Source organism: Lycorma delicatula, chromosome 6 (assembly GCF_047948215.1).
Source record: "Lycorma delicatula isolate Av1 chromosome 6, ASM4794821v1, whole genome shotgun sequence".
Classification (NCBI taxonomy): Eukaryota; Metazoa; Arthropoda; class Insecta; order Hemiptera; family Fulgoridae; genus Lycorma; species Lycorma delicatula.
Genome location: NC_134460.1, coordinates 128,729,231 through 128,750,064, shown reverse-complemented (window position 1 = coordinate 128,750,064; position 20,834 = coordinate 128,729,231). Strand labels below are relative to the sequence as shown.

The 20,834-nt window shown below is 31.0% G+C and overlaps 1 long non-coding RNA gene across 1 annotated transcript in view; it reads left to right on the top strand.

Moving 5' to 3' along the window:
• LOC142326670 (uncharacterized) overlaps positions 1-19,620 on the top strand; it is a 232,638-nt gene extending 213,018 nt beyond the window's left edge. Inside the window, exon 3 of the long non-coding RNA XR_012756830.1 lies at positions 19,480-19,620. This is a non-coding gene — a long non-coding RNA (uncharacterized LOC142326670). The remainder of the gene's footprint in view (positions 1-19,479) is intronic.
• Positions 19,621-20,834: the final 1,214 nt, after the last annotated feature.

Sequence of the window (20,834 nt, the reverse complement as noted above, 5' to 3'; positions counted from 1 at the left end):
GAAAATATTTAATAGATCAGTAAAAAAAATTAAGTTCTAATAAAACTTTTACTACTAATTTTATTCGTTGTTTTTAATTTTTTTTTTAAAAATGCAGTAGTTCTTTTCCTCGTCAATAAATTTTGTACGTACTTTTCTACCTTTCTGCAATCTGTAATGATTTTTTAATTTCCAAATATCGCATGTGATATGTATACTGCAAAGAAATATTTTTTGTAAATATTTTAAAATATTTAAATCTCATACTTCGATGAAATTCTTGTCTTATTTTTTCTGCAGTTTTTGATATTCTAGCTTATTCATAATTTTTAACTTTACTACCTAAATTTTATAATAAAATTTTGATTGTCGTAACTTGATGTGTACTCATCTTCTTCATGAGAATTTTTTCTTTCACTTTGTGTTCTTTTGAACTGATTTTGTGTTATCAGTAACACCATAAAATTCAATAATTTTATTAATTTCAGTTTCAACTAAAAGATACAACAAAGTTTCAACAAAAAGATATATGTTACTTTAGTAAATTGTTTATTTTATTTTTTTACTACGAACCGCTTTATAACTTTTTCTATAAATTCCTTTATTGTTTCTTCAATATTCTAGTCGTAAAACAGACTCCATAATACGCAAAAACACAAATATACACAGTTTTAATCAACTGATAACTAATCTAACATAATATATGATGGAAACTATTTGGGTTAATTTTTCCCTATGTTTCCCGAAAATTATATCCTTATTCCTTCACCTTTAAAAAGATAGAAGAAACGTCAGCTTTTATCTTAGATTTATCTGTATCTTATGTTGGCCATCAAGCAGGGCAAGCATTTCCCAATTGGGTTCTTAGGAGTGGCAGCATTTTCTATCGGACAGTCAGGAGACTCTCTTTAATAGCTGATGTTTGTATAAATAGCTGACTTTCAGCTGCGGTATTTAATCTATTAGCTGGGCTTTCTTTTTCTTATAACATCTTTTAAGCGCAATCGTATTACTTAATCTGTCATTAATATGTGTATAAAATAACAATAAAAAGGGATGATGTCTTTACTAGATGAAAAACCATTATCAAAAATGTATTGCATGCTTAACATCGAAGAAGATACTGTGTTAGAAACAGTAGTCGTTATTAAAATCTTATGAAAATCAAAAATAAAATTTTTTTCATTTTCTTATTTTTAGAATATCGTATGTTTTTTTAATGTTAATTCTCCTTACCGTAACATTTACTGTTTATTTCTGATTAATTAGTTGAAAATCAAATCAAATATCAGATGAAATATCATTTTATCAAATGACAAATTTTTAATTTTTTTTTTTCATAGTCACATCAATTCAAGTCATAAGCAATTCATCAATATCTGTTGAATGTACCGATAATCATGTATCTTTAACAGAGTCAGGCTGGCCATTCCTTAGTAGAAGAATAGAATACCATTCCTTCCTAGTGTAGAATAGGGTAGGGTGGACAGCCTCAGTGATGAGAGACGGCACGCTGAGGTGTGTCGTTCTCAATGATCCACTGAGAACTCCAAGGGTTTAGATAGGTTCCGATGAAGAAGAAGAGTAAGAAAAGACCCGGTGCCACGTTACGGCTATTTGAGGTATGTCGTGGTTTCCAAATGGGTAAACAGAAAATCACTCAAAAGAGCTGACACCGGCGAGCCGACCTGCCATGCCGGATGTTCAGCCGGTAGGCGGAGAGGCTCGTTAGAGTTTACCAGACACTCCCCTGGGTGGCGCAATATCAACCAGTCGGACCGGCCCAGGGGAGTAGAGTGGAAAAAAAAAAAGAAAAAAAAAAAAGCTGACCATTCCTGAGACGTGTGATTGATTGAAACCCAGCTACCAAAGAACACTTGTATACATGATCTAGTATTCAAATCCTAATAAAAGCAATTAATTTTATAAGGATAACAATTTTTTTTTTCATAATAATTCATTATTTTTATTATTGTTAAAGAAATATATTAAAAAAAAATTAAGAAAAATTGCAAATGCTCATTTTAAAAATTTACTTAACTTTTCAAGCTGATCATGTTTCTTGAACGTATGGAAGAAGTAAACTTCCAAAATCTATCCCATAGTAAAAATAAGAAAACATTTTAGAGACCATGTAAATATGTTTTTATATGGTCCCAGAAATTTTATATGAAGACCTAAAATTTAAAATATGTCAATCAAGAATTATCCATTTTTAAAAATAAAATTTCATCAATATGAAAGAGGCAAAATTTACTCAACGAAGACCCAAAAATTTTCAGAATATACTATACGATAAACTATAAATTATTTTCTATTCCGATTGGTCCATACTTAATATTCAGTATGGTATATATTTTCACAAACGGTAAGGTTTAAAATAAATGTACTTTCTTTACAAAGAGTAGCTTGAGTGTAATTTTTCCTTCTTTCACGTAATTTCTATCTCCTTCTTCACCACCTTTTTCTTCTTTTTTGTTCTTTTTCTTTTGTCACCTGCTTCTTGTTTTTTATTCTCCTCTTCTCTACCCTCTCTTTTTTTACTGCTATTTGTCTATCTTCTGTTACTTTATCATTTTATTCACGTTTTTCTTCCCTTTTTCTTTTACCTCCACTTTTTTTCTCCCATATTAGTCTTATTTTACAAATTATATAATTATTAAACGACAATATTTACGATTCTTTGTTTTTCCTTTTGATCCCAACAACTATTGCAATATAAAATTTCAATATATAGGTTTATCGTTCAGGATTGTCTTATAATGAATGCCCTAATTCTTTACACATGCTTTATGTGCTATTATTTAACTTGATTAATATTAATCTCTCTCCAGGAAAGTTTTATTCTTCAAAGATCTTCGTACTTCATACCTAAAATCGTTTAAATATCAATTTCGAAATTTTGTTGATATTCTGTTTCGTACTTCAAATTGGTAAATTATTTGGAAATATCATTTGCTGTACTATTTAATTTTTAAAAATAAGATAAAAAGATAGGTGAATTTTCTTATGCCGGATAAAGTAAACTTATTGTTTATTAATGCGATAAATTGATACCGGTGTTCTTTGCTGGTTGGGTTTCAATTAACCACACATCTCAGAAATGGTCGACCTGGGACTGTACAAGACTACACTTACACTTACACTCGTACGCATCATCTTCATTCATCCTCTGAAGTAATACCTGATGGTAATTCCCGGAAGTTAAACAGGAAAAAAGGAATGCAATAAATTGTTCGTGCAATAAATTCTTATTTTAATTTTAATACCTAATTACTAACATAATAATCAGGTATTTTTAAAAAATATATAAAATAATACTCGTATAAACCTACATTTAAGATAAACTTTAAGTAAATTCTTTTAAAAAAAAAAATAATAAAAAACACTTTACTTAGTTGTTTTAGTCAACCATTTAATTTATTTACTAGGTATATTAATCCATCATACACTGTTCTGTATGATGGTGATGATGACGTAAAAGATCGTCGGTCGAGTTGAAGGATAAGGGTGGATGGGTATTTATTCGTTTGGGTCGTATAAGGGTTTGGGCTGCTGGTATAGGAAGGAGTTAGAGAACAGAGAGGTGGCGACTAATTAAACAAAGAACTCCTTGAGATCTGATAACAAAGCACACTCCATAATACCATACGGACAAAAGAGAACATCGACCAGCGTTTTTCTAGGAGCTCTCTGATATCCACTTTGAACAGCTCTTTCCGCTTCTATTAATCTATCTTTCTCTTTCTATCTATATAGGTCTCTCTTCTTCTTTTTTACTCCTCTCCTTCTCCGTCTCTTCTTTAACCTGAATCAACTCATGTTTAAGCTTAAAGCAAATAACTAAATAGTATTAGCTACAAAGTAACAATTGTGAAATATAATCAAAAATTTAATTTTATTAAAAAACAGATATGATGCTAAAATTAAAAAATATGTATCGACTATAGATAGGTAGAATCACAAACAGCAGTAAATTTTTATTTTAATTGTGAAAAGAAGTTTATTTTAAAAAAACACGTATATATTTTTATTAATCTAGTAATTGATATATGAAGATATATCTTTTTTAAAGTTTGTTTATTATTATGGATGAATAATTTTGTTACCGTAACCCACTGATTACTTATATTTTTTGACAATAAAGTTAGACAATAAGGTAATTCATGACCACTTTCGTTAAAGACAGTTAAATGCATGGTGTTTTAGGAGTGTATTCATTAATATATTACTGCTTCAGGATTAACTAGTTAAAAATAAATAATTATTTATTTCTATTTCACAAAATATGTTTCAAAGGAAAATAAATTCTTCTGATACATATATTTTTGTGTTTTTTTTTTCTAAGTTACTCTAATGATAGGTTGTGTTGGTGACGTGATATGAAACACAGATCATTTTCAAAAAGTGGTTTAGCTATTCAAAGCATTCAAAGCAAGATAGAACATCACGCGTTCTATATCAGCTTTTAATTTTTTAATTTTGGAATTCCGTTTTTTGTTCGTTTATTTATTTACTATCTAGTTGAAGGGACCGTATTCGGCTTGCCCAACTTTTCAAAAACCCCATTTTGTCCTAAATTATAGTTGCCGAACTATAATTTGGATCAAAATTATGGCAGGAAAATGGGGTACAGTTTCCCTCTTATGTGTTCATAGCCCAGATTCATAACCTAGATTTATTTTTTTTAAGAAGTAAAGAGTGAAAAGGTTTTCTGTTTTCTTCACTGGTATTTGTATAATGCATATCATCATTCCAAACTTACCGATTGATAATAATATTTTACATTGGCAAAAAGAAACTGATTACAATTGCTTACATCTCACGTGCTTTAGATGCGTTGCAGCTGAAAAAAAAACTGAGATTTATAGAGTAAAGCAACAACAAATTAATCTATTCTTATTTTGGAAAACAGTCCATCTTATGTTTATTGATTAATAGTATCTCCACTAAATAGGGTATATTTCGTTTCTTCTTTGGTTCTTAAATTTCTATTTAACGCATTTATACGATAGTATTTTGATCGATATTTTTTTCATATATTGCGATTTTAATTTCTTATTTTTTCGTTTCTGTATATTCTTTACTGCGTGTAATATTCATGGGAATCAAATTCAAAAAGTTTATCAAAAAGAACTTCCTCATCAGCTTTTCATATATTTTGAGGTATTTAAGAACAGGCTTTTCTACTAGTAGTATTCCCAGTAATACTGGTTTTAATAAATAGTTCAACAGGATAAAAAATTATATAATTTTATATTTTTTATTTGTTTATCATTAAAAATATTATAGGTACTGAATAAGTACCTATAATATTACCTATAAGTACCTATAATAAAGTGATGTCGAGAAAGTATTCAATGGAGATTATGAAAATAAATCAGTAAATGGAATTTTTTTTTTTATAAAAATTTGTTTATTTACAGTCGGTTCCAAGAAGGAACCACAAGTAAATAAAATTACAATAAGTACTTTATGAGGGGTTTCCAATGAAGTCCCTCGATAAAACGTACATAAGACAATAATTCAAATACAATATTAATATAAGACTGTATATAAATACATAAGAAAATAGTTCACTTGTATAAATTAACTTCTACAGATTCACTCCATAAAAAGTATAAAATCAGTAAAAAATTTTAAAAAAATTATAATAATTTAATAAAATAACACTTTATATGACATATTTATCAACCGTATATTATTTTATCACAACATCAAACAAAGATTTATTTAATGCAAAATTGTAAAGATTTTTAAAAAGCATTACATTTTAAAACAAATTTAATGAATTCTTTTCATAAAAATTGACTGTGATAAAACGGTGTAATAAAAATTCGCATTGTCGGACCGTGTGGAAGTTCCTTGATGCGGTTGCTTTGTTCAACCGACATCAGTGGTTTACATATGGGAAAAGACTCCTACCGCACTGCTGTGGAAAGCTAACCTAGAGATAAATATGGCTAGCCACCAGCCAATTAAGGTTCCAAGCTCTTTAATATGGTGGACAGATACTGGCATTTAGCGACTTAAGTGTGGCAGCGAATTACTGTATAGACGAAATAAATTTTAGTTTATGGATGTAATATATATTTTTAGTAGTTGACTGGGTGCGCCTACCAAATATATGACAAGTGAGCGGTTGGCACGCGTAAGCCGGTTGTGCATGGCTACTAATCGTCTACTACTACTAATGACTACTAATCGTCACGGCTATTTTAAGTCAAGATCAAAGTCTTGGCCGTAAAGGTTGCACTTAGTAATAGGCTGAATACCTCAAAGCTTGTAGTCATGTGCAGGGGATTTGTTGAACTGTATAGAAGAGGAAATTGTAGAGGACTTCATGAACAAGGAGTTTTTGCATGTCGTTGATTAAACACACGAGGCAACGGAGAAGTTCTACTCTTTGCGTCGCATGTCTTGACTTTCAATAAGCCGAAGTGTCGAGAGAAAATACACGATAGATTCCAAAGATTGGATGTCCGACTCATTATTATTCCGACTAATTTGGATGTCGGAGATTCGGACACAGAGCGGCACGTGGTACTAGGAAACAAATCTGTGTTTTTGGTGAGCCATTGTCCCGATGACCCGTGCAGAGACCCATTTGTATTTGTAAGTTGTCATTAGCACCACTCTGCGAAATTTATAGCAAGAAGTAGCTATTTAAGAGATTAAGACTATACAGAGAGTCAGCTACTTTGAAGCTAGATAATTTCTGCTTGTAAAAACCAAATAGTGCGTCTTTTTCACAGGTTGCTACAACTCCTACAGCTTCCTTTAAACAAGTAAACGTGGTCTCTGAACTGGTGCCAGTCCTAGCTAGTATGGTCAAATCTACAATCAACAAAAAATTAAACAGTCAACCATCCTGAGAAGTTAGCCAAAAATCAGATGAAAACAGATGCTTCCAAAGAAAATAGTTCTGTACAATCTAGTAATGAGCCTTCAACCATCGAAAATTAGGTTAAAACTCAGAAGAAGCCTGAACTAAAGTAATGTTTGCTAAAATTCAAATAGAGAAAATGCCCATTCAAGGAATCAGGAAAGAAGACAATGTTATTATAATTGAAAAAGAGACTGTTGGACAAGCAACAGTGGTGCCCCCGAAAGTCAGGAGGCTTTTATATGAGAGGGCAATCATTTCAGCCGCCCTCACACACTTTAGGGGAGGGTGTATTAAGTCTCGATACTGATGCATTGCTCACCGCACCACCTGGCTCGATATGCAGGCAGCAAAATATCATCCGTAATTTACTTCGGAGGATCGGAAGATACCATCTGGAGACCTCAGATACCTTGGAATTTGAGGTGGAGATCGTTAGGAAGATGGAGTAGACCAATGTTCTGACTGGGCCCTTAATTTTTCATCTTTTCTATTTTGTTTGGAAAAAAGAGTTAATGACAATGACAATCAATGCTCATAAGCCCGAAAAAAAAAAATAAAAAAGACCTGTAGCAGTTTTATTTTCCTCTAAACTACCCAAAAATTATTATGCAAAATTTTTTTATTTAACTTTCACTACTTTCCATCGTTTTCCTACAAGTCCTTTTAACAAATTCAAGAGGCATTTGACATTTTTTTTTAGTGTCGATGTTTCGTTAATATTTTTTAGAATTTTTAATTATGTTGATGTATAATGTTTTAGCCTTTGGTATGTTATATTTTTATTTTTTTATTAAGTCCATTCTTTTATTAAGTTTTTCTTTCTCCTTTCATAATCGTTTCATTTATTTTCAGAAATTATATGGCAGCGCTTTATATATATATATATATATATATATATATATATATATATATATATATATATTAATAAAATAGTATAACTAAAGGAAAACGAAAATAAATATTGTTATATTTAAATTACAATTTTTGTATGTATAATAGATATTAAAACAATAAAATAAATCAATTTTATTGTGATTAAGAAAGGAATTTCATGAATATTCTGAAGAAAATAATAAAACTTTAAAATTTCTATAAATGGAAGCATTGTCTGTGGAATCCCATATGTTTTAGGAGTATCTTCTAAAACGGGTAAGTGGCATTGATGGTCTGTCACTAACAACCACTAACAGCTATCCAAATATTCAAACGTTTAAACTTTATAAGTTAGGAGCCCAAAGGTGCCAATATAGAATCATTTATATGATACGTTAAACTCTCAAATGTCTAATTTTAGAAGGGATGTGACACAATGTACCCACGTTGTGTCACATCCCTTATGTGCATATATAAGGGATGTGATATTTTGCCAGATGTAAAGTATAAAGCCAGTTATGCAGCTAGCTTTATACTTTACATCTGACTACACATCAAGTTTATTAGTAATACAATAGCCCAAAAACCTAAATTATGCAAAATGTCCAAATCAGAAATGAATGTTTTTCTTATTCCACACAATTTCATTTCTAGAGAAATTTTTTTAGTACATATAAAAATTTATAAAAATGTTACATTTAAATTTCATTTGTATGTTCTAAAAAATTTTTATATATTTATATTCAGCCGTTTATGATATCTGATGAAATTTATATTAACTTTAGATAACAGTTTTTCCCTTCTAAAAAAATAATCTACAACTAAGTATAGAATCAATAACAGCGTTGAGATTTAACATACTAAATGTGTCATTTTACGACATCTAAAAATCTAAAGTTACTTTGGAAGAGTATCTTTTCAGAGTACACATTTATTGGTATATATTTCCCTGGCACAACCACGCCTTCAGTTGCATTATAAGGTCATAAAGAGGTTCCATTGCCAACCAATAATCAATGCCATTATCATAATGGCATCTTTTTATGATATTCCTCCCCTTTCTTAAACCGTTATGACGCTTTCAACCATACAAAAATACACAAACACACTCATACGCACACAAAATATATATATACACAAGTAACTTAAGTTGGAAGATATTTACCGTTGTTGAAACAAATCCTGCGGATCATTTTCTAAAATAAAGATAAATAATATTTCATTAAACATTTTTTTTTTTTTTTTTTTATTTCAGTTTCCTTTAATTTAAAATTTTTACTGTGGTACAAGTGTACACACTGTTAATTGTTCAAGAAAGAGTAAATAATATATTTTTTTCTACTTATACAAATTAGAATTTGTGATGTATTTTTCAAATTAAATAAAAGAGAAAATTTTATAACTTGCATATATAAATGTATTTAGTTTTTCATTCAGGACATCAATGGACCACGTACAGCATCCTTGTTTTTATAAAAATAGAGTATCCACTTACCAACAATTGTAAGTATTGACTATCTAAACATTTTCGGATTATTCCTCCATCATCAGGAATTACTGATTAATTATGAATTTTATAGTAGTGCATATAAATTTTCATAAATGGGAATTGAAATGAAAATAAAATTTAAAATTATTATGTTCATAGCAGTTGATTGTCAATAGTTAAAATAAGTCAACGTTAAAAGAAAAACTTCTTGTCGGTAAGATATTTACAACTGAAAGAAAATTAATCCTTATTTAGGTTTTACTCTTCTCACTCTAGTCGTGAATATTAATGTAATATTCGTTAGGATTTTATTATATTAATTTTTTATTTTTCTTACTAATAATCTACTCTGCTGAATGATAAGGAAGACAGCTTTCGGTACTCCATTTCTAACTAACCAAGATTTCTAGGTTATAATTTTAAACCCTTTTTTTCAAAAAAAAAAAAAAAAAATGGCATTAATTATTAGATATCCCACTTGAACGAAATATTATTGTAAATAGTCCTATTGCTATTTCATACGTACATGTGTGTTGTTAACACTCACTTACGACAGCACAGATGTATTGTATTTAGCAAATTAAATAAGTTTGATTGTTTTAATAAGTTTAGTATGTTGCAGTTGATCTGTAGAATAAATATTAACCCTTAATATCTTTTTATTAAGAAGTGAATATCTACTAAAACTACAATATAATTTTGTTGTATTTTTTTTTAAACTATCTTTTGGGTAATATACTATGGTCGTTCGGATAGTTCTCGGTCTAACACAAGAGTGCACATGTATTACCGAATGACTATGATTTTTGTCAAGTGTGATCTTTTAAATTGCGTGCTATGAAGTTTCAGACGCGTACATTTAGTTGCTTGTTTGTGGTGATCTTGTAAAGCAAACAAGTTTTGAAATTTCTGAAAAATGTATAACGTTCGAGGTGTTACAATATAGTACTTTGTTTTAAAAAATTTAACCTGACAGCATACAAAAATAGTAAGATATCATTTTAAAGGATTCTTTACCTTCGTTTTCGTTGATAAAAAGTAGGTTGCTAAATCTAAACGAATTTTATACGATTATTTGGGTACAAAGAAGCTTTCCGCTCGATGGGTGCCGCGTTTGTTAAGAGTTGACAAAAAACTCATTCGACTGAACACTTCCCAAGAGTATTTACATTTATTTAAACTCTATTTCGATGAGTTTCTTCTATATTTTATAACAGCAGATGAAACACGATACCAAAGACCAAACAGTGAGTGGGAGAAGGTGAAAGAAAGCAAACACGGTTCCAAGTCTACAAGAAGTCATGGCTATGGTTTTATAAATTCTCATGGTGTGACGCTGATAAACTTACTGGAAAAAGACAGAAATATCACTAGTAGGAGTATTGAGCTTCCGTACTCGACCGATTAAAGTATGTTATTCAGACTTAACATCCACATCGGGCTAATAATAAAGTGTTATTTCATTATGATAATGCGCCTGCAAATACGTTTCGGGTTGTTGCTTCAAAACTCCATGACCTACGGTTCAGTATGCTTCTATATGTACAATATTTACTAGATATGGCTTCCGGCGAATACTTTCACTTTCCATACCTGAAGACGAATGACGAATCAAGGCTGAGACAACAGCTTACGTTGCGAAGTTGAACAAATCGTATTATCTTGATATTGTAAAAATGTTGAACCATATCAAAATGTGTAGAATGTCAAGGTGACTACGTTGAAAAATGTTGTGCTTTCTTTGTCAGGCGGAGAAATTTCCGAACGACCATGGTAAAAAAAATATATAAAAACTGCACAAAAATTTTTGTTAAGACCTTTGTACAATCCACCAAGAATGTCCTGAGAAAAAATTTAATCTCCTGCTGTATTGACAATATGAATGAAATCGCTGTATGAAAATAATTATGTTATTTTAAATTTACAAAGTTCATGATATTTAAAAAATTAAGATTAGAATGCAATTGTTTTAACTGTATTTCTATTTTAATATGTAATTGTTTTAATTCTTATTTTTTATATACGTAAAAATAGATTAAACTTACCGAATTTTGAAGATATCCTTAAGTTTCCTTAAGTACAATTTAAAAAAAAAATTTATATCACTTTTTTAAATTTAAGGCTTTTGATGTATAAAACCAACAGTGTCTTTATTGTTTATTTTATTCGCTATAGAATCAACAAGTAATAGTAATATTTATTTAGACAAAATAATTAATTTCCTTGGAATAAAGAATTCTAATGAGCAATTTGAGGTACCAATGACAATATTAAAAGATATGATCAAGATCTAAAATTACAGAATGTGATGACTTATCTATTAAAACTGTAATTCTACGTAATGATAATTGTAGTTATTCATAATTAAAAAATAATTTAATTATGAAGAATTGGTTTTTATTACTTCTGGAGTATAAATTACTAAGTATTGTGTTATTTTAATAACACAAATACGAAGTTACATTCTTGACTTTTTTACTTGCATTTCATTACTGAAGTGATTTAGTTAGCTTGTGAAAAAGTTACATATTTTTAAATAAATAAATTATTGTGAAGATATTCAGAGAGATAATGAAGGATAAAGATAGAGATATTTAGAGGAATAAATGGAAATGAGTGACAGCGTGTGAGGGGCGTGTCTGTGAACAGTATAGTGACCGTCAATAGAGGAGAGCTTTGAGCTTTTGATGTCTCTACATTGGCTACGAAACAGAACACAGTACCAATGCAGATGATAATACAGATTCAGAGCATCATTTGATGGCTATCTGTTTGATGTTTGGCACTGTTCTGCATATATATCACCAGTTAACAAGTGAAGTGGTCATCTCCCCACTTTCGCTATACGCCCCTTCGCGTCATCAGTTAGATTACACAGACCACCACAATTCTCTGCCGTTTTCATTTACACAATCCACTGGACTGAACTAAATAAAAACTGATTACACATGAATCTCTAAGGCTTTTTTTTTTTTTTTTTTTTTTTTATAAAATGTCAAACGAATATTTATATATTATTTCTTTCTCTTTTTAGTCTATGTAATCTCCGTTAAAAATTAATTAAAAAAGATAATGTAATACTATACTAGAAACCGATACCTTTCATTGCCTCTTTTTGACTTTCTGATGCCTTTCATTGTTTGTCAGTTTTCCAAAATATCCTTTAGTTTATCGAATGCATTTTCTAAGTCTATGCAATATTTTCAACTGGTTACAGTCGACTCGTTTACAGTTAATTCAATTATATTAAATGGATATAATCCAAAATGTTGTGATTGATTTTGTTTTGTTTACGCCAAACAGAAAATTTAGATTATCTATCAGCTTCTTTCTTTTCTTTTCTGTTTAGCCTCAGGAACCACCGTAAGGTATTACTTCAGAGGATAAATGAAGATGATTATGAATGTAAATGAAATGTAGTTTTGTACAGTCTGGAGCGACCATTTCTGAGACATGTGGTTAATTGAAGCCCAATCACCAAAGAATCATGAATTATCAAGAGTAAAATAAATATAATAAATAAAGAATTATGGCTGCGGAGTCAGCCATAATTCTTTTACGGAGGCGGGGGCTCCGCGGAGTCGTCGTTCGCCGATGATCCCCTGGGGACGTCGCTCTGGCTATTCTCATTCGGTGATAAGAGCGCCCGGGTGGTTGCGAGGAGGCTGTGTATATACTATGTAGATTAGGTCTGTCCCCTGCGTGACTAGAGGGGGAGAGTTTTTAGCGGGTGAGAGCCCTGCTCTTGCCGTCAGTGCGGGCCTGGCAGAGCTTTTTCCTCCTCCTATGGAAAAAAACACAAAAAAACCACCAAAGAATACCGGTATCCACGATCTTGTATCAAATCTGTATAAAAGTGTAAGTAATCCTTTAATAGGATTTGAACCTTTGAACTCTTGACTTCGAAATCAGCTGATTTGTGATGAGATCACCACTAGACCAACCCGATGGGTTATATTATCAGCTACTGATGACAGTCTCCACTGTTCTCAACTCTCAATTGTGCTTGTGCAGTTTATGGGAACTGATGCTTAATCCTGTTTTCTTCCAAAAAACTTATACAGAAAATATTTAATTTTTGCATAGTTAATAATTCATATTTTCAATTTATTTTTAGAACGACTATTTCTTCACACCTAAAGAAGGTAAGTAAGATAGTTTATTTATTTGCTTTACATTCCTTAATTATATGAAACTATAATAGAATAAGTTAGTTAGTAAAATCTTTAGTGATAAAATTTTCAGAATTATGATTTTTCAAAATTATAAAAAATAAAGTAATCGGTCGGAAAAGAGCACTTCCTAATATTTAAAAAATTTAAATCAAAGTAGTTTTTCATTTACTTAAGAATTTTCAGCTATGAAAAATACCAAAACTTTTTTGTTTTAAGCATAAAAAATAAAGAATTTTGTAAGTAAAAGTTCCTTTTTAATGATATTTAAAAGGGGAATTATGGTAAACATCTAATATAAAATTAAAATTATTTTTTTTTTTTTTAAAATCTAATTCTAAAACTATGAAATCTAAATGCATATGTGGGGTTTTGACATATATTTTTCGTTTCGACGAAAGGAAACAACATATATATATAAATATTTTACATTTTTTCCTTCCTTTTTTCCCGCTCCCCGGAGTTGGATCCAAAACTAAATATAAAGTCGGCTTTGAGGAGTGCCATAGCCTCTAACTACCTCGTCGGGAGCAAAGTTCCCGCCAGACAGCGGGTACTCGGTCTTTTAGGCGCCATGCCTCTAATGAGAGGCACCCCTCATTAGAGGGGAACCCCTCTAATGTAAAGGGGAACCCCTTTAGGTTCCACCTTAAGGTTGTCCCCCGAAAGGATCCCCCCAACGGGGGGATCCTTTCGGGGGACAACGGATCTCGTTGGGGGGACTAGGTCTTACTTTCCCCCCAACAGTACTGCAAGGGAGTCCCCACCCAGTCATAATAAGCGGGAGACCGAGGCCCCCAATCCCCCTCCCGTATGGGGCTGTTCCTCAGAGATACAGTGATGTTCCTATAAAGAAGCAGTTCCAGTTGCCGATGGACCCATCTTACATCCCCGACCACCAGGCACACGACTATTTGACTTACAGGATAAGCAACTAGGGTCGAAGTCCTTGCGTAAATGGCCAGCCTTACCACATGTAAAACAGTGGTCGCTTCTCTCTATGCCAGAACAGAACTTGACCCTGTGGCCTGGATTCCAACATCTGAAGCAAAGGTCGGATGTACGCCGCACCACTCGACAGGCCATCCGCCTAATCCGAACTCGCCCATCAGACAGTAGTTTGTCCGCGAGGATTGGCGGCACTGCCAGTGTAACCACCTCAGTGGAGCCGTAAGCCTGCCGCATTGACAGGACATCAATAGTGACCCACTCATCTATCGTCTTGCGAAGCTCCCGACGAAACTCGTCCTGTGACATGAGGGCATCCATGAGGGTTCTTCTGTTGTCCCTACCAGCCAGAACCGTAGTAGGACCCTACACCTTTTTGGTAATATCCTTGTTGAGTTGGTCCGCCTTGCCACTGTCCGCCCGAATCCACGGTCCTCCCCTTGACCTTGCCAGACGGAGAGAACTCCGGTTTCCCCGGTGAAACTGCCCCTTTCACCGAGCGAAGATCTGCAAAGGTCCGCCCCTCCGCCACAACTGGTCCTCAACAAAGGTCCGACCACAACTGTAGTAGTCGGCGGACCCGCCGACTTGGACTTCGTGGTCCATTCACCACATCCCATTCCATTCTCCGTATATAAACTAGTATATAAGATTTATTTCAAGAAAAACCAACTACAAGAAAATACAAATATGTAGAAATACATTAAATAGCCCTAACATTTATTTTTATTTTTTTATTTATTTCAGTTTATTTACCTGAAAATAGAATTATTGTTTTTAAAAATTAATTTATAGATGTCCGATTTCACAATGAGTTTTGTATTATTAGAATATATCACCAGATTTTTTTTATCACCACGGCATAATAAATTTATTATTTTTAAAAAAATGTACCATCTTGCCACAAAGAATATTTATCATTATTTTTTTCTATTCCTTAACTTGTCTTTTCTGTTTCTTATTCAAAGTAAGGAAAAACATATTAAGAAGCATATGAAAATTATTTGGATACTTTTTTTAAAGCCTCAATTTTTGTAGGTTTTGGTAGGAAAGTTTTTAAACAATTTTTATGAGATCCTTTATAGAAGAAAATAACATAAATTAATATCTGCATTAATTTCCTTAAAAATGCTTCATTTTTAATCCTTAAAAAATATTAATTATTGTAAAAAAAATAAACAAATATATAAAATGTATAACTACATTTAGACCAACATAAAAAATACGTATCTATTAGAAAAAATGTCATTTGCTAGCATTAAAAATGAGAAATCTACTCATTGAAAACATAGGAAAAGACATGCAGACAAGAGCGTTAAGTAACTACTGCTGAGCAAAGACTCTATCTCACATTTTCTTGTTAATTTTCTTATATTTTTGTATGAAGGCACTTAGAATATTGCAGTACATCTAATTAAATAAACTTCATTATGCATTAAAATCTAAGTAATTATGACAACAACAAATAAAAAATCTAATTAGCTACATTACCGTGTATTTTTAATTTAAAATCTTCAATAGACGTTGTACAGAAGAAAGTTAAAAACATATATGCACAAAAACTTCTGATAAATAATAAAATATAAATGATCAAAATCGATGGAATAGGTTATAACAAATAACTAAAAATACATCTAAAAAATCGGGTCCAGTTGAGGTTCTTTTTTGAAATATATTATAAAGCTGGAAATAAATATTTATTTCCATGAAATAGTATACGTAATAAGCCTTAAAGAAAATGTTTTCCTTGTTATTTTAAATTAGTTTTATATTTTAAAAAAAACCATTAATTGGCCTCATCAAACTGAATTTTTCATAAAGATTTTATTGTGTACATTTCCTAAAACAGGAATAATTTTTTCGTTTATTAAATTTTAAGAATGTTACTTGTTTCAATTATGATGCCCTTTTAATTTTTTTTACTTTTAGTCTTAATGTAAAGAAATCAACAGTAACTTTTTGTATTTTCTGTTTTTTTTAAATAAATCTCTAAACATACTTCTTTTGTATTGTAATATTTACCTAAAACAGAAAGAAATTGATTTTAATGAAAATGAAACTAATTCTCCCTAGGGTGGTACAAGACATTTATCAGTCCCCAGACAAAGGTATTAAAAGGAGGTTGTGTCCCTCTCCAAACACCCTCCTCTCTTGTTCCCCTTCCATTTCATTCATTTTCGTCCTCATCTCCTGTATCTCTCCTTCTACTGCTCTATCTTCACCTCCTGTTATTTCTTTCGGTTCTTTTTACTAGAAGGGCGGAGACAAGAACGGCCTGCTATAATCGACCACAGGATTAATAACGGTAGAGAATTGTTTTATCCTGGCGTTTTGTCAGAGCAAAAACTAAAACGCAGCTTAAGTTGGCTGGGATATCTGGACCTCCGGGGACCTATCTAGACAGACAAGACGGTTCCTTATCATCCCATGGGATCCTGATAACTACCAACTCCATCTTTATGTACACATACACACTCATCTGTGCTTATGCAGGATCACATGTACATGTTCACACTCTTTATTTTTATAAAACAGCGTGCACGTATATTTTTTCTAAATATTTTATTTTTAAAAATACATTTATGTTTTTAATGTTGAAATAAAAAAAAAGGAATGTGTGGTGTAATTAAATTAAGTAAATTTTCCATTATATTCTAATTATAAATAAATAACTATTGTTTTGTTAACTGATAAGGTATTTAAATTGGTTGGTTTGTTATAAAATTATATTGAAAATAATCAGTTAAATTAGTCACAACTGTTCTCTTTTACTGTATAATTTGCAAAATATATCACAGGTTGACAAATGTATTCGTTAGTAAAGATTTAAAATGCGGGTTCCTGGTAAAACAAACACATAGCTATAGTTTCAATTACTTTAAAAACTAATAAAAGAATTTTACTTATTATTAAAAATCTAATTAGGCTATATCTTATACGGAAAAGGAAATTAAGGAATAATTTTTTTCAATAAAACAAAAGGTTTAATGTTAAGAAATGTATAAACCTAGAACTAATATCTTCTTTTTTTAGTTTAACTGCATGAATGTGAGTAACTTAACCTTAAACTGATTTTTCTGAATATATAATGTAAGTTTCTTTAACAAAATTAATCGTTAAAGAAAAAAAATTATAATATTCCCGTAAGTAGACTTTTATCCCTATCATTAATCATATAGGTTTTATGTATCTTCTTTCACGAAAATCAGATGACATTTTAGATAGTTTACATAGATATTCCATCTTAATTGGATATTTTACCTCCATCGTATTAAAATTTAAGCTCTATTCTAAAACCTGAAGCTACGTTACTTAATCGGAAGTCAGAAATAATTCATCACATCTTTGCAACCTTCCTCCCAACCAATAATATTTCTTTTGTTAACAATACAATCAGGAAATATTGTGTAAGTAGGAGCAGTACCAAGATTAATTCTGTGTTAAAAAGAAGTAAAACGAGGTAAACAGCAAAGAAATGTAGTAACAGTATTGTCTACAACAAATGATACGGTAAGGATGAAGGCATTAAAAACCTAAACTATTAACTGTAGACTTGTACAAACTACATTAATCGTATAGGTTTTAAACTGTACTTTATTATTAGCAATGGAAACTAAAAACGGCTGATTATTTGTGTATTTTAAATTGGGTTTAATTGTTAGGGCCACTGCATTAATTTCTTTTCTCATTGTTTTGAAGTAGTTTTAAATCACTCAATGTAATTAAAACTAAACGATGTTATTATTTCTTAGTTCAGTTTAAAACCGTCTAATATTTTTCATTTAAAAGTACACTTAAATATTTTAATTTTCAATTGCCCTTTTAAAATACTTTTCCTTGTACTTTTTAAAATACCTTTCTTTTGTAAAGAAAATCGTAAAAGCAAAAATTGTGATTTTTACTGGTACAATAGAAATTGATTATTTTAAACCTGTATTGAATCGGTTACTTTGTTTTTCAGTAGATTTCCTTGGAGTTAAAGATAGATTCCTGCATGAATAATTCTAGTGAAAACTTGTTCACGGATCTTTTTCTTGAGATTATATATAGATAGTTAACGACCATAAACATTAACTAAACGTAATTTTTAAGTATATAACACTTAATTACAGATATATATATATATATATATATATATGTACTATTATATAAAAAAGAAGAAGGTTTTTGTTTGAGATAAACAAAAAAACTACTCTATAATCGCAGTCAAATTTTTACTCATGTTTCTTGGCATAAATGAGAAGGTTTTTGTATATATTTTATATCGAAAAAAATATACATCTGGTAGTAGAGGTTTGCCTATTGAAGCACAAACTTTAATGAATTGAATTAATGATCTGTGAACTGTGAGTCTATGTTACTTGTGAGCTGGGTTTGAACTGAATGATTCGAATCAATCGAACGAATAATATTACAAAAATAATAAAATTTAATTTACATTAAAAAAATAATATTAAATAAATTAAAACAATTTCTGTTTAACAATAATGGGCTTCCCGTGGAAACGGCGTGTGAAGCGGTGATGTGAACGAGTACCTGATGGGAGACTAGACCAATGATCAACATCAACTGGAAACAAACGGGTGTCCCTGGGCGCTATTTTGGAAGGTACAATGCGATACTCTTATAATATCTCTGCAAAAAATCATCCGATTTTTCAAAATTCAAACAGGTTATTTATTAGTCGGTTGAAGGTTGATTTTTGCATGCATTAGATACACTCTCGATCTAACAGAACGCGGTTATTCGAAAATGTATGGATATATATATATATATATAAAATCTGTCTGTCTGTTTGTTACCGCATCACGCGAGATCAACCGACCGATTACTTTAAAATTTACAGGATACATTCGTATTATTCCAGAGAAGGTTTTAATCCATCGGCCCTTAGTTCCCTTGAGGGTTAATATGTTAAAAGTATTCCTTATTTCTTCGCCACCAAGGAGGTTGAAGTTGTGAATTAAATAAAATCATTAAGGAAAAAATAGATTAATCCTTTTACTTATTTATTATACTCGTATTTCTGCTATCACGGCAAAGCAATAAGTTATGAATTGTTGGTTGTCAAAGGTGTGTGTACTTTAGTTGCTATTATTTTATCTTTTGTAATTTATTTTCCTTTTCAGATTTCTATAAAACCTGAATATTATAATTATTATTTACCAGTATTATTCTCCCAACTACGAGGATAATGTACAGTGCGGGGATGCAGGGGATGGACCCTTCTGTGTAGATAGGAATGGAGACCGCAAGTAAGCAGTGCGGTTGTTCAGGGCGCCGGTCCCCGTGGCAAATTGGTAATGGCGAGCTCTGCGGCTATGGAGTAGGTCCCTTGGCCCCGGAAGGCCCCGAGGAGCACCTGAGTTGGCTCCGGGATTCGCCTGGACTGATCTGAACGCCCGGCTTTTATATATATGTATACACAAGTATATTTTTAATATATTTTACAAAATCTTTATCACTGTATTCTTTTGTCATATCTTTTAAATAAATATCATTTCAAAAAACAGATAAGGACAAATTGAATTTAGTATTAATTTACAATTCCTACGTCTATAACGATGATTGAGACTTTAATTTAAATTTCATAATTCTCTCTCTATTTTAATATAAAATTATTCTATTTTCATTAAAAGAAACGCTCGCATGCAAAATTATATTTGGTATATTTTTAATAATTTATGTATTTTGAAAGATTTTCTTTTATTTTAGATAAGGTGAGTTATTTTTATACTTATTGAGAATGCTCGAATGAAAAAGTGTATATATAAACATATAACAAAGAAAATTTACAGGACATAAATTTATTCAAGCTGTATATTTTTTGGTGGAAAAGAAGTAGTAGACTAATAAATTATGGGAACTTATTTTTCACGCGTATTTCAATTTTATTCAGCATAATTTGGACTTGAATGTCCCAAAAAGAATAACGTTAGTATGAAGCCGGTCAATATATATGGGGGTTAGATTTAGAAAAGGATGGGGGGTCAGCTGTGAGGAACTGCCCTGAGGGTCGCCGACCAACCCCGACACACTCCTTATCCTTCACTCACCATGATGGATCGCGCCATTTTGCATCCTTTGCTCTATGGAAATATTATTCCAGATATCCATCCCTTTTCTCCATGCCCCTTTTCCAACCAGTCCTTCTTATGACCGTCATCAGAGCTCTTCAACTAACTCCCTCTTCTCTACTATCTTATACTTCCCACACTTCCGTAACATCTTTTTCTTATTTCATACATTCACTTTTCGTAGTAATGTTATAGATACCTATCGATCTTGTTTATCCACAATTGAATTATTATATTTTTCTTATATAATGTTATAGGGAAAATATGTAACTTTTCCTTTGAAATACATTATAAACTAGTTTACAATTTACTCAAATTGATTTTTAATAAAAGTTTCCATTTTTTTTTTTTTTTTAATGTCCGTAAGTTCTTGTTAACGTCTAGCTGTGTGTATAAGTAACTTTATG